Below are 10000 nucleotides of genomic sequence, written 5' to 3'. Positions count from 1 at the left end.
CGGGGCTTGTAAAAAAGCACAGAGCGTGTAAAACGCAACGACGACCCATCGATGCGACGGTCCTCGTTGTTGTCAGTCGCTTTCGCGAAGAGACGGAGTGGGCATTCGATCCCTGGGGCTGTACGAGAGTCTTAAGAAAAGACGGTAGATTATGGCAAAGTTTCGCACGCCATCGAGTTTAGGTTTTTTTTTTGGTTCTCTCTTCTCTCCTCTCTCGACCGAGTTCCCATATTTGCTTTCTCTCTCAGTCTCGCCAAATATAATATTCTTTTAAGACGACGTCGGGGGCGCGGACCTTCGTGCGTCGAACACCGGCAAACGTAGCATATATCGCCTGATATGAAAAAAAAATCGGTCACGAGGAGAACACTACGAGTATATACGTTCGATAACCGATACACGAAGCGGTGCATAAGCGGGCGGTCGCCCTCGTAAGGACGACTCACGACGCCGCGAGCACTCACGCAGGTCCGTGACCGGTTCTCTCCGCTCTTATTCGTATCCCTTCGTATACCTTCGTCCGACTCTGAAACGTTCTCTTATAATTTTTAAGAAGAACGACGGCGGGTTGTCAAGGCAAGAAGGGACAGAGAGAGACAGAGGTAGAGTTTCGTAGTCTCCCGTGAACACGATAGATTATATATCGAGCATGCGTACGACTTGCACGGTCTCTGCACGACCGCGACGAACGCCGACGAGCGTCCAACAATCGCTCGTACGTCGCGTATGTTCTCTCCGTCCGCTCTTATTCGTATCCTCGTTCTTGTACCTTCGTCCGACTCTGAAACGTTCTCTTATATAAAGAAGAACGACGGCGGGTTGTTAAGGCAAGAAGGGACAGAGAGAGACAGATACGGAGAGTAACGATACGCAACGCAAGCAGTCTTAGGTTTACGTGAGCAACCCTCAGCCAGGCGTGGTCCAGGAATTGTATCCGTGGACCGCAATGTGCGTTCGAAATGTCGATGTTCATGTGTCCTGCAGTTCACACGTTGACGCGCAATTAGCTGCGTTCTTCATCGACCCACGAGCCAAGTGATCCACCGTTCAGGGTAATCTTTTATAAATTTACAACAGTTCAATACTCAAATGTACTCTTCTCGGTTCTAGCGAAGCCGAGTTCCGTCACGTTCGACCAACGGGAATCGAACGCGCAGAAGTCGCCATAGGATTGACGACACAAAAACGTTCGAAAAAAAAAGAAAACGACGAACGCGCGAAGATACGCGCGTTCGCCGGCCGGGCGTAAAGTACATTATGATATATAACAACCATCGAGATCGAAGCTCCGTTCGTCAGGAAACGACGGGGATATATACACCCGATTCTGAATCCTCTGTACAGCACACGATCTCGCGAACGAGTAAGCACGGTGGCTAGCCCATGTTATATATGTGTTTGATTCTACTCTCTCGTCCAATTATTCAAGAAACAGCGCGCGTGCATCTCTCCATCGTTCGGGTGATAGTAAAGATTCGATGGGATTCGCGCGGCCGTCCGCCTCGAGCGGTCTTTCGTCCCAATATCCAGAAGCAGAGTTTGAAAAACTCTAGCGACGGCACGGGTGTCCGACTCACGACATCGAGGTTTCGAAGCCGGCGATCCCCTCCGAACGGATGGCGACCACGCGACCGACTGAAAGCATGAAAAATCGACGAAAGATAGAACACATCTCCGTTCGGGTGGTGTTTTTTTTTTTAAAAAAAAAAAAAACAAAAATTCGATGGGACTCGCAGCCATCGTCCTCGCGCGGTCTTTCGTCCCGATATCCAGAAGCAGAGTTTGAAAAACTCTAGCGACGGCACGGGTGTCCGACTCACGACAACGAGGATAGACAGCCGGTCCCCTCCGAACGGGTTATGCGACGATAAACTCGATGAAACTTTAGTCTCGTTCAGGTAGTGTGTGTCTTGTAAATCAAAAATTCGATGGGACTCGCATCCATCGTCCTCGCGCGGTCTTTCGTCCCAACATCCAGAAGCAGAGTTTGAAAAACTCTAGCGACGGCACGGGTGTCCGACTCACGACAACGAGGATAGACAGCCGGTCCCCTCTGAACGGTATATTATATATGAGATGATAGACGACAAACTGGATGAAACTTTAAGTCTCGTTCAGGTAGTGTGTAAATCAAAAATTCGATGGGACTCGCATCCGTCGTCCTCGCGCGGTCTTTCGTCCCGATATCCAGAAGCAGAGTTTGAAAAACTCTAGCGACGGCACGGGTCTCCGACTCACGACAACGAGGAAAGACAGCCGGTCCCCTCTGAACGGTATATTATATGAAACTTTAAGTCTCGTTCAGGTAGTGTTTAAATAAAAAATTCGATGGGACTCGCATCCGTCGTCCTCGCGCGGTCTTTCGTCCCGATATCCAGAAGCAGAGTTTGAAAAACTCTAGCGACGGCACGGGTGTCCGACTCACGACAACGAGGAAAGACAGCCGGTCCCCTCTGAACGGTATATTATATGAAACTTTAAGTCTCGTTCAGGTAGTGTTTAAATAAAAAATTCGATGGGACTCGCATCCGTCGTCCTCGCGCGGTCTTTCGTCCCGATATCCAGAAGCAGAGTTTGAAAAACTCTAGCGACGGCACGGGTGTCCGACTCACGACAACGAGGAAAGACAGCCGGTCCCCTCTGAACGGTATATTATATGAAACTTTAAGTCTCGTTCAGGTAGTGTGTAAGTCAAAAATTCGATGGGACTCGCATCCGTCGTCCTCGCGCGGTCTTTCGTCCCGATATCCAGAAGCAGAGTTTGAAAAACTCTAGCGACGGCACGGGTGTCCGACTCACGACAACGAGGATAGACAGCCGGTCCCCTCTGAACGGTATATAATATGAAACTTTAAGTCTCGTTCAGGTAGTGTGTAAGTCAAAAATTCGATGGGACTCGCATCCGTCGTCCTCGCGCGGTCTTTCGTCCCGATATCCAGAAGCAGAGTTTGAAAAACTCTAGCGACGGCACGGGTGTCCGACTCACGACAACGAGGATAGACAGCCGGTCCCCTCTGAACGGTATATAATATACATTATGCGACGGTAGACGATCAACTAGACGAAACTTTAGTCTCGTTCAGGTGGTGTAAAAAAAATTCGATGGGATACGCACGCACGGCTGTCGTCGTCCTCGAGCGGTCTTTCGTCCCAATATCCAGAAGCAGAGTTTGAAAAACTCTAGCGACGGCACGGGTGTCCGACTCACGACATCGAGGCTTCGAAGCCGGCGGCGTTCCCCTCTGAACGAACTTCGGCTAGACTAGTTACGAATCGTTGCTACACATCGTCTTCATCGTCGTCGTCGTCGACATCGACATCATCATCATATCATCATCATCATCATCATCATCATCGGTCATCGTCGCATAGCGGGCCAACATCCACGCGATGCGTCTTCGTTCTAGGTTACCCGATCCACGAGTATGTTACACGTGGTTTCGTTATTTCGAACGAAACGACATACGAAGAGCACACGCCCTTTGGGTAGGAAGCACGTTTCGAGAACGACGAGAGTTTCGATGAAAGAGACGAGAGAAGTCGACGCAGAAGGTATCCATGGATCTTCGAAGAGAACCTTCGAAGATGTATATCGGTATCCTTTCGCTCTGCGCGACTCGCTACAAGTTCTTTCGCTCTCGTCGACTCGTTCTAGACGCTTCGTTCGATCCCAAAGAGGAGTCTTCGATATGTCCCGTTGCTAGGAGGAGAACAAACGCAACACAGACCACGAAACATAGAAGAGAATAGGCGAGCATGATCACTCCGACACGAGGCACTTTAGAGATTTTCTTATTAGTTTGCATGGACTTTTATATTTCGTTTGTACGGTTTCCACGATGCAAATACGAAATACGAGATCGTGACGGCGGGTCTTTCTGTGTACGGCCTCTCGCAGGCGCCACGACTGCATTTCTCTTTACACCTGGTTTCCATCGTAATTTTTTCGTTTGATATCGAGCCTTAACTTTTGTTGGCTCTTTCGAAGCTAGAGTTCCCTTTTATTAGAATTTCATATATATATATATATATTATATGTTATATGTTTTATTCGGAGACGGCGGGTCTTTCTGTTTACGACCTCACGCAGGCGCCTCGAATAAGTTTCATTCGCATTTCGTTTTTATACTTGTATATATATATCTCTTCATCCCGATGATCGAGAGAGAGTGCCACCTTCTCTTCGTATAATTCCGTAGCTGGAGGGTCGTCTCCTCCTTAAGAATATTTCTATTCGTGCCAACGGAGGTTGCCAAGCTCCCTGGCGTTTTCGTTTGTTAAAGTATATAGCTTGTTAATACGTCGTATATACTTTCGTCGATACAGGAGGAGTACGGCTCCTTACCGACCATTGTGATATATATTTCATAGTTTTTATATGTGTTCAAGTCAAATTCTTTTGGTATCGTATCGTTAATGATCCTTCCGCAGGTTCACCTACGGAAACCTTGTTACGACTTTTACTTCCTCTAAATGATCAAGTTTGGTCATCTTCCCGGTAACATCGGCAATGCTTATCACATTGGCCGCGCACCAGTCCGAAGACCTCACTAAATCATTCAATCGGTAGTAGCGACGGGCGGTGTGTACAAAGGGCAGGGACGTAATCAACGCGAGCTTATGACTCGCGCTTACTGGGAATTCCTCGTTCATGGGGAATAATTGCAAGCCCCAATCCCTAGCACGAAGGAGGTTCAGCGGGTTACCCGGGCCTTTCGGCCAGGGAAAACACGCTGATTCCTTCAGTGTAGCGCGCGTGCGGCCCAGAACATCTAAGGGCATCACAGACCTGTTATTGCTCAATCTCGTGCGGCTAGAAGCCGCCTGTTCCTCTAAGAAGATTTGTTTGTACGTTGGTAGTAAAAACCCACCGACCGAAGCCGGGGGCCTTCGAGATACCATAAGTTACGTCTATTTAGCAGGCTAGAGTCTCGTTCGTTATCGGAATTAACCAGACAAATCGCTCCACCAACTAAGAACGGCCATGCACCACCACCCACCGAATCAAGAAAGAGCTATCAATCTGTCAATCCTTCCGGTGTCCGGGCCTGGTGAGGTTTCCCGTGTTGAGTCAAATTAAGCCGCAGGCTCCACTCCTGGTGGTGCCCTTCCGTCAATTCCTTTAAGTTTCAGCTTTGCAACCATACTTCCCCCGGAACCCAAAAGCTTTGGTTTCCCGGAAGCTGCCCGCCGAGTCATCGGAGGAACTTCGGCGGATCGCTGGCTGGCATCGTTTATGGTTAGAACTAGGGCGGTATCTGATCGCCTTCGAACCTCTAACTTTCGTTCTTGATTAATGAAAACATTTTTGGCAAATGCTTTCGCTTCTGTCCGTCTTGCGACGATCCAAGAATTTCACCTCTAACGTCGCAATACGAATGCCCCCATCTGTCCCTATTAATCATTACCTCGGGGCTCCGAAAACCAACAAAATAGAACCGAGGTCCTATTCCATTATTCCATGCACACAGTATTCAGGCGAAGGTAGCCTGCTTTAAGCACTCTAATTTGTTCAAAGTAAACGTATCGGCCCACCTCGACACTCAGTGAAGAGCACCGCGATGGGATATTAGTTGGACCGCCCGCGAGGAGCTAAGCCCACCGATAGGACGTACCACATAATGCCAGTTAAACACCGCGAGCGGTGAACCGACACTGTGACACACAGATTCAACTACGAGCTTTTTAACCGCAACAACTTTAATATACGCTATTGGAGCTGGAATTACCGCGGCTGCTGGCACCAGACTTGCCCTCCAATTGGTCCTCGTTAAAGGATTTAAAGTGTACTCATTCCGATTACGGGGCCTCGGATGAGTCCCGTATCGTTATTTTTCGTCACTACCTCCCCGTGCCGGGAGTGGGTAATTTGCGCGCCTGCTGCCTTCCTTGGATGTGGTAGCTGTTTCTCAGGCTCCCTCTCCGGAATCGAACCCTGATTCCCCGTTACCCGTTACAACCATGGTAGGCGCAGAACCTACCATCGACAGTTGATAAGGCAGACATTTGAAAGATGCGTCGCCGGTGCTAGATGACCATGCGATCAGCACAAAGTTATTCAGAGTCACCAAAACAAACGATGGACGGACAGACGAGCCATCCGCCACCGATTGGTTTTGATCTAATAAAAGCATTCCTACCATCTCTGGTCGGAATCTGTTTGCATGTATTAGCTCTAGAATTACCACAGTTATCCAAGTAAATGTAGGTATGATCTAAGAAACCATAACTGATTTAATGAGCCATTCGCGGTTTCACCTTAATGCGGCATGTACTGAGACATGCATGGCTTAATCTTTGAGACAAGCATATGACTACTGGCAGGATCAACCAGGGATCTTATTCGTATAACAATTCTTATAAATTTCGTTTAAGTTCTCTTCGTGTCGTAGGTGGGACGTAAGCACCGTACGACGAGACTTTTCGTTCTTAAGATAGATATATCTATAAAATATATCTCCTAGCGACGTTCGAGATACACCCATAGTTCAGTAATAATCTTCGAACGCCGCTCGCAGCCACTTTGTAATTCTCAACTCCACCTCCTCTCTTCTCTCTCTCTCTCTCTCTCATAGTCTTATATAAAATGTTTAGAATCGTACTTCTAAAGGAACATTTCCATAATGCTGTCTTCGTGTAAAAAGACTTATTAGAATATCTTAGCGGTAAAGCACGTATACGCACCTCACGCTGAACGAACAAGCGCGTATCCCAGTGCGTCGCGCTGGACATACCGTAAGAATATTCTTTCAATCGGTAGAACATTTTCGGCAGAAGACATACTACGCAAAGATAGTACGCTCCTACCGCCTCATCGGATACTTCTGCGAAAGCAGAAGTTTTTATAGAAAGCAGACGGTTATACTCTTTTGAATGAATCGATGCTCAGTTAGTACAAGCACACACGCATCTAACAATTTTTGTTAGAATACGTACACACAGGTCACCAGCTTCCCGACTCAGGGGAACCTTGCCACGATATTTGGTCATTACGTCCAGGACAGCGACCCGCGGCGCAGCAGTGTAGAGAAAAAACCAGAACGAGAACGGAGGAACAGTCGAGAAATAGCGTAAAATACACTAAGACTCGAGGAGCGGTGACTGAATTCTCAACCGAGGCCGTAGAATAGCCACGCGCTCAACGCTGTTCCGACCGAACCGTCCGGCTCGACGTCTCTCTTATAGATACGAAAGCGCCAGCCGGAAGGCCGGCGCCGGCCGGGCTAGCGGCCGCGCGCTTACGGTGCAAAACCTCCGTAGCAACGTACCGTTCGGAAGGGACGCTGGAACTTAGTCTCGCGAACGCTCGATCACTACTATACAAAGCCAATATCCAACCATCGAAATACATTACCAGACGTTTTATTAACATAATAGAAATGCATTTTTACCAAAAAATTAATTTTTTTTTTCACCGAAAAATTGCATCAGTAAACATACTCTTTTATCGAATACGGACAAAAAATAAGTTTATAATCAATTACAATACGTTAAAATAAGTAGAAATATGCAAAAAAATATATACCTTGTAACGTTAATTAACGAAAAAATTAGAAAAATATCCCAGTCGTGTCAGTTCGACGAACGCTAATTTTTTGAAAAAATCGATAAAAATGTTTAATCCCGACGTATTTAATAGAGATAGAACGATTCCCGTAAAAAAATTCATACCTTGTAACGCTTTTAAACGAATAAACTCGAAAAAACTTTTTCGCCCTCGGAATTTTTCTAAGTCCCAACGTACCGGCTCGGAATTTTTCTATGTTCCAACGACCGGTCGTGTCGGTCCAAACGTTTTTATATCCGTCTGCCGACGATATAAACGCTTAATCCCGACGTATTTTATCGAGTTATAACGATTTCTTGAAAAATATTCGTACGTTATAACGCTTTTTAACGAATTAATCGAAAAAGAGTGTTCGGTCCGAAAATTTTCTAAGTACGAACGACCGGCCGCATAGGTCCGTTTTTAAAAATCGTTCTCGGACGGAAATAAACCATTAATCCCGACGTATTTCGTCGAGTTACGTCGATTTATGCAAAAAAATTCATACCTTGTAACGCTTTTTAACGAATAAACTCGAAAAAACTTTTTCGCGCTCGGAATTTTTCTAAGTCCCAACGTACCGGCTCGGAATTTTTCTATGTTCCAACGACCGGTCGTGTCGGTCCAAACGTTTTTATATCCGTCTGCCGACGATATAAACGCTTAATCCCGACGTATTTTATCGAGTTATAACGATTTCTTGAAAAATATTCGTACCTTCTAACACTTTTTAACGAGTTATTTGGAGGGGATCTTTCGGCCTTTTCGTAGCGGTGCGAAAAAATTCTAAGTTCCAACGTCCCGGTCACGTTGGTCCGGAGGATGAAATTTTTTAAAAAAATAAAGTGAAATCGTTACGTTCGACTAGATTTCGTCGATACGTAACGATTTCACACAAAATTTCGATACGTTATAACGCTTTTTGGCGAGTTATTTCGAGTTGAACATTCGGTACTTTCGTAACGGGGCGAAAAAATTCTAAGTTCCAACGTCCCGGTCACGTTGGTCCGGAGGATGAAATTTTTTAAAAAAATAAAGTGAAATCGCTACTTTCGACTAGATTTCGTCGAAACGTAACGATTTCACGCAAAATTTCGATACGTTATAACGCTTTTTGGCGAGTTATTTCGAGTTGAACTTTCGGTACTTTCGTAACGGTGCGAAAAAATTCTAAGTTCCAACGTCCCGGTCACGTTGGTCCGGAGGATGAAATTTTTTAAAAAAATAAAGTGAAATCGCTACTTTCGACTAGATTTCGTCGAAACGTAACGATTTCACGCAAAATTTCGATACGTTATAACGCTTTTTGGCGAGTTATTTCGAGTTGAACTTTCGGTACTTTCGTAACGGTGCGAAAAAATTCTAAGTTCCAACGTCCCGGTCACGTTGGTCCGGAGGATGAAATTTTTTAAAAAAATAAAGTGAAATCGCTACTTTCGACTAGATTTCGTCGAAACGTAACGATTTCACGCAAAATTTCGATACGTTATAACGCTTTTTGGCGAGTTATTTCGAGTTGAACTTTCGGTACTTTCGTAACGGTGCGAAAAAATTCTAAGTTCCAACGTCCCGGTCACGTTGGTCCGGAGGATGAAATTTTTTAAAAAAATAAAGTGAAATCGCTACTTTCGACTAGATTTCGTCGAAACGTAACGATTTCACGCAAAATTTCGATACGTTATAACGCTTTTTGGCGAGTTATTTCGAGTTGAACTTTCGGTACTTTCGTAACGGTGCGAAAAAATTCTAAGTTCCAACGTCCCGGTCACGTTGGTCCGGAGGATGAAATTTTTTAAAAAAATAAAGTGAAATCGCTACTTTCGACTAGATTTCGTCGAAACGTAACGATTTCACGCAAAATTTCGATACGTTATAACGCTTTTTGGCGAGTTATTTCGAGTTGAACTTTCGGTACTTTCGTAACGGTGCGAAAAAATTCTAAGTTCCAACGTCCCGGTCACGTTGGTCCGGAGGATGAAATTTTTTAAAAAAATAAAGTGAAATCGCTACTTTCGACTAGATTTCGTCGAAACGTAACGATTTCACGCAAAATTTCGATACGTTATAACGCTTTTTGGCGAGTTATTTCGAGTTGAACTTTCGGTACTTTCGTAGCGGTGCGAAAAAATTCTAAGTTCCAACGTCCCGGTCACGTTGGTCCGGAGGATGAAATTTTTTAAAAAAATAAAGTGAAATCGCTACTTTCGACTAGATTTCGTCGATACGTAACGATTTCACTGATAATTTCGATGCGTTATAACGCTTTTTCTCGAGTTATTTCGACTCGAACGTTCGAACAGTGGCGAATATTTCAAAGTCCCTGCGACGCAACGATACGCTCTTACGCGTTGCTCGCTCGCTCCGCTCGCTCGAAAAAAAAAGTAGCCCAACCCAAAACCAATCCCTTTAGCGTTCGTTCTTCGATTTCATCGAAATCTTCGTTCGAACGCTTGG

At 45.6% G+C, this 10000-nt stretch overlaps 2 non-coding genes across 2 annotated transcripts; both read right to left on the bottom strand.

The window, feature by feature from the left end:
- Positions 1-900: 900 nt before the first annotated feature.
- On the bottom strand, positions 901-1055 carry LOC126877433 (5.8S ribosomal RNA). The gene has a single exon (XR_007695009.1). It is a non-coding gene; the product is annotated as a 5.8S ribosomal RNA (ribosomal RNA).
- A 3359-nt stretch (positions 1056-4414) lies between these two features.
- On the bottom strand, positions 4415-6337 carry LOC126877425 (small subunit ribosomal RNA). The gene has a single exon (XR_007695004.1). It is a non-coding gene; the product is annotated as a small subunit ribosomal RNA (ribosomal RNA).
- Positions 6338-10000: the final 3663 nt, after the last annotated feature.

Source organism: Bombus huntii, unplaced genomic scaffold, assembly GCF_024542735.1.
Source record: "Bombus huntii isolate Logan2020A unplaced genomic scaffold, iyBomHunt1.1 ctg00000164.1, whole genome shotgun sequence".
Taxonomy (NCBI): domain Eukaryota; kingdom Metazoa; phylum Arthropoda; class Insecta; order Hymenoptera; family Apidae; genus Bombus; species Bombus huntii.
This window is presented reverse-complemented; position numbering and strand designations above follow the sequence as displayed.